Source organism: Hyla sarda, unplaced genomic scaffold (genome assembly GCF_029499605.1).
Source record: "Hyla sarda isolate aHylSar1 unplaced genomic scaffold, aHylSar1.hap1 scaffold_140, whole genome shotgun sequence".
Lineage (NCBI taxonomy): Eukaryota > Metazoa > Chordata > Amphibia > Anura > Hylidae > Hyla > Hyla sarda.
In genome coordinates this window covers 62,501-67,756 of record NW_026608029.1, presented here as the reverse complement: position 1 = coordinate 67,756, position 5,256 = coordinate 62,501, and positions in this window count along the sequence as shown.

The window sequence follows — 5,256 nt, the reverse complement described above, 5'->3', positions numbered from 1 at the left end:
CTTGTCTGGCTCGCTCTCTTATCTGGCTCGCTCGCATATCTGGCTCGCTTGCTCTCAAATCTGGCTCGCTCGCTTGCTCTCATATATGGCTAGTTCGCTTGCTCTCTTGTATTGCTCCCTCTCTTATCTGGGTCGCTCGCTCTCATATCTGGCTGGCTCGCTTGCTCTCATATCTGGCTCGCTCGCTTGCTCTCTTGTCTGGCTCGCTCTCTTATCTGGCTTGCTCGATAGCATATCTGGCTCGCACGCTTGCTCTCTTGTCTGGCTTGCTCTCTTATCTGGCTCGCTCGGTCTCATATCTGGCTCGCTCGCTTGCTCTCATGTCTGGCTCGCTCGCTCTCATATCATGGTTTCTCGCTTGCTCTCTTGTCTGGCTCGCTCTCTTATCTGGCTTGCTCGCTTGTCTGGCTCGCTCGCATATCTTGCTCGCTCGCTTGCTCTCTTGTCTGACTTGCTCTCTTATCTTTCTTGCTCTCACATCTGGCTCACTCGCTTGCTCTCATATCTGGCTCGCTCGCTTGCTCTCTTGTCTGGCTCGCTCTTATCTGGCTTGCTCGCTAGCATATCTGGCTCGCTCGCTTGCTCTCTTGTCTGGCTTGCTCTCTTATCTGGCTCGCTCGCTCTCATATCTGGCTCGCTCGCTTGCTTTCATGTCTGGCTCGCTCGCTCTCATATCTGGCTCGCTTGCTTGCTCTCATGTCTGGCTCGCGCGCTTTCATATCTGGCTTTCTCGCTTGCTCTCTTGTCTGGTTCGCTCTCTTATCTGGCTCGCTCTCATATCTGGCTTGCTCGCTTGCTCTCATATCTGGCTCGCTCGCTTGCTCTCTTGTCTGGCTCGCTCTCTTGTCTGGCTCGCTCTCTTATCTGGCTCGCTCGCATATCTGGCTCGCTCGCTTTCACATCTGGCTGGCTCGCTTGCTCTCATATCTGGCTCGCTCGCTCTCATATCTGGCTCGCTTGCTTGCTCTCTTGTCTTGCTCGCTCTCTTATCTGGCTTGCTCGCTCTCATATATGGCTGGCTCGCTCGCTCTCATATCTGGCTCGCTCGCTTGCTCTCTTGTCTTGCTCGCTCTCTTATCTGGCTTGCTCGCTCTCATATATGGCTGGCTCGCTTGCTCTCATATCTGGCTCGCTCGCTTGCTCTCTTGTCTGGCTTCCTCTGTTGTCTGGCTTGCTCTCTTATCTGGCTCGCTCGCTCTCATATCTGGCTCGCTCGCTTGCTCTCATGTCTGGCTCGCTCGCTCTCATATCTGGCTTTCTCGCTTGCTCTCTTGTCTGGCTCGCTCTCTTATCTGGCTCGCTCGCATATCTGGCTCGCTCGCTCTCACATCTGGCTGGCTCGCTTGCTCTCATTTCTGTCTGGCTCACTTGCTCTCATATCTGGCTCGCTCGCTTGCTCTCTTGTCTGGCTCGCTCTCATATCTGGCTAGCTCGCTTGCTCTCTTGTATTGCCCGCTCTCTTATCTGGCTCGCTCGCTCTCATATCTGGCTGGCTCGCTTGCTCTCATATCTGGCTCGCTCGCTTGCTCTCATATCTGGCTCACTCGTTCTCCTGTCTGGCTCACTCTCATATCTGGATCGCTCGCTTGCTCTCATATCTGGCTCGCTCGCTTGCTTAATTGTCTGGCTCTCTCTTATCTTTCTTGCTCTCACATCTGGCTCACTCGCTTGCTCTCATATCTGGCTCGCTCGCTTGCTCTCTTGTCTGGCTTGCTCTCTTATCTGGCTCGCTCGCTCTCATATCTGGCTCGCTCGCTTGCTTTCATGTCTGGCTCGCTCGCTCTCATATCTGGCTCGCTTGCTTGCTCTCATGTCTGGCTCGCGCGCTTTCATATCTGGCTTTTTCGCTTGCTCTCTTGTCTGGTTCGCTCTCTTATCTGGCTCGCTCTCATATCTGGCTTGCTCACTTGCTCTCATATCTGGCTCGCTCGCTTGCTCTCTTGTCTGGCTCGCTCTCTTATCTGGCTCGCTCGCATATCTGGCTCGCTCGCTTTTACATCTGGCTGGCTCGCTTGCTCTCATATCTGGCTCGCTCGCTCTCATATCTGGCTCGCTCGCTTGCTCTCTTGTCTTGCTCGCTCTCTTATCTGGCTTGCTCGCTCTCATATATGGCTGGCTCGCTCGCTCTCATATCTGGCTCGCTCGCTTGCTCTCTTGTCTTGCTCGCTCTCTTATCTGGCTTGCTCGCTCTCATATATGGCTGGCTCGCTTGCTCTCATATCTGGCTCGCTCGCTTGCTCTCTTGTCTGGCTTCCTCTCTTGTCTGGCTTGCTCTCTTATCTGGCTCGCTCGCTCTCATATCTGGCTCGCTCGCTTGCTCTCATGTCTGGCTCGCTCGCTCTCATATCTGGCTTTCTCGCTTGCTCTCTTGTCTGGCTCGCTCTCTTATCTGGCTCGCTCGCATATCTGGCTCGCTCGCTCTCACATCTGGCTGGCTCGCTTGCTCTCATTTCTGTCTGGCTCGTTTGCTCTCATATCTGGCTCGCTCGCTTGCTCTCTTGTCTGGCTCGCTCTCATATCTGGCTAGCTCGCTTGCTCTCTTGTATTGCCCGCTCTCTTATCTGGCTCGCTCGCTCTCATATCTGGCTGGCTCGCTTGCTCTCATATCTGGCTCGCTCGCTAGCTCTCATATCTGGCTCGCTCGCTCTCCTGTCTGGCTCACTCTCATATCTGGATCGCTCGCTTGCTCTCATAATCGGCTCGCTCGCTTGCTTAATTGTCTGGCTCGCTGTCTTATCTGCCTCGCTCTCTCTCACATCTGGCTTGCTCGCTTGCTCTCATTTCTGACTAGCTCGCTGCTCTATTGTCTGGCTCGCTCTCATATCTGGCTTGCTCGCTTGCTCTCATATCTGGCTCGCTCGCTTGTTCTCTTGTCTGGCTCGCTCTCATATCTGGCTCGCTCGCTCTCACATCTGGCTGGCTTGCTTGCTCTCATATCTGGCTCGCTCGCTTGCTCTCATATCTGGCTCGCTCGCTTGCTCTCATATCTGGCTCGCTCGCTTGCTCTCTTGTCTGGCTCGCTTTCTTGTCTGGCTCGCTCTCTTATCTGGCTCGCCCGCATATCTGACTCGCTCGCTCTCACATCTGGCTGGCTCGCTTGCTCTCATATCTGGCTAACTCGCTTGCTATCATATCTGGCTAGCTCGCTTGCTCTCGTCTTGCTCGCTCTTTTATCTGGTTCGCTCCCTCTCATATCTGGCTTGCTCGCTTGCTCTCATATCTGGCTCGCTCGCTCTCATGTCTGGCTCGCTCTCATATCTGGATCGCTCACTTGCTCTCATATCTGGCTCGCTCGCTTGCTTAATTGTCTGTCTCGTTCTCTTATCTGCCTCGCTCTCTCTCACATCTCGCTTGCTCTCATATCTGGCTCGCTCGCTGCTCTCTTGTCTGGCTCGCTCTCTTATCTGGCTTGCTCGCATATCTTGCTCGCTCGCTCTCACATCTGGCTCGCTTGCTTGCTCTCATATCTGGCTTGCTTGCTTGCTCTCTTGTCTGGCTCGCTCTGTTATCTGGCTTGCTCGCTCTCACATCTGGCTCGCTCGCTTGCTCTCTTGTCTGGCTCACTCTCTTATCTGGCTTGCTCGCTAGCATATCTGGCTCGCTCGCTTGCTCTCTTGTCTGGCTTGCTCTCTTATCTAGCTCGCTCTCATATCAGGCTCGCTCACTTGCTCTCATGTCTGGCTCACTCGCTCTCATATCTGACTTTCTCGCTTGCTCTCTTGTCTGGTTCGCTCTCTTATCTGGCTCGCTATGATATCTGGCTTGCTCGCTTGCTCTCATATCTGGCTCGCTCGCTTGCTCTCTTGTCTGGCTCGCTCTTTTATCTTGCTAGCTCGCATATCTGGCTCGCTCGCTCTCACATCTGGCTGGCTCGCTTGCTCTCATATCTGGCTCACTCGATTGCTCTCATATCTGGTTCGCTCGCTTGCTCTCTTGTCTGGCTCGCTCTCTTATCTGGCTCGCTCGCTCGCATATCTGGCTCGCTCGCTCTCATATCTTACTCGCTCGCTCTCATGTCTGGCTCGCTCGCTCTCATATCTGGCTCGCTCGCTTGCTCTCATATCTGGCTCGCTCGCTTGCTCTCATATCTGGCTCGCTCACTTGCTCTCACATCTGGCTCGCTCGCTTGCTCTCATGTCTGGCTCACTAGCTCTCATATATGGCTCGCTCGCTTGCTCTCTTGTCTGGCTCGCTCGCTCGCATATCTGGGTCACTCGCTTGCTCTCATATCTGGCTTGCTCGCTTGCGCTCTTGTCTGGCTCGCTTGCTCTCATATCTGGCTCGCTTGCTCTCTTGTCTGGTTCACTCTCTTATCTGGCTCGCACTCATGTCTGGCTCGCTCTCTTATATGGCTCGCTTGCTCTCTTGTCTGACTCCCTCTCTTATCTGGCTCGCTTGCTCTCTTGAAGCAGCAAATAAACAGGTAATCTTTCTTTCCAACACTGAAACCTGGTGGTGCACTTAATATATGCTACCAGATAGGGGACATATCAGATATTAAACTGATATAAACAGACACCACATTTGATACCAGCCAAAAGGAAGGATGAGAAGTGATAACTGTGAAATGGGAGGAACCAACGCTGTCCCCTTCACATGCACCATCACTACTTGTAGGAAGAGAGGCTGGCTGGCAGCCTCCCATACACACTCTGGCTGGGTGGCAGTCGCCCACCAGTACACACAGCAGGCCCAAAACCCATATCATTATTGCTAAGCAGGAAGATGGGAGTCTATTTCACTCTGATGGACCATTTTTAAATGCAATCCATAACCTGGCTTTGGCAGGAACCCGTCTTACTCCTCCTACTTGCATTTGATACTGGGTTTAGGATCTGCATAGGAAATACACACACACACACACACACACACACACAAGCACACACTTACCTGTGTTGCCTGCTGACGCCTCCTTGGCTGTCCCCAAACGGTATAAAACCAACAGCCACGGGAAACTGTAAGGATAGAGGACATACCTGCATCCTATTGGACTCACTTGTCTTGGTTAAATCCAGCTTATTTGAAAACCTATGGTGCTGCTGCTTCTGCTCATGGCAGTGCTGCTTCTGGCAAGGCTGTTCTTTGGTGGGCCTAGGTGACATCACAATCTCCATGGTTACATACACAACAAAGGTCAGATGTTGTTTACATCTGGCCATGCCAGTGGTATTGAGTAGCATATCACAGTGCTAAGGGTCCTGGATGCAACAATCTTTCAATGGGGAATAGCCGCACTGAGTTTGTCAAGTGCACCCA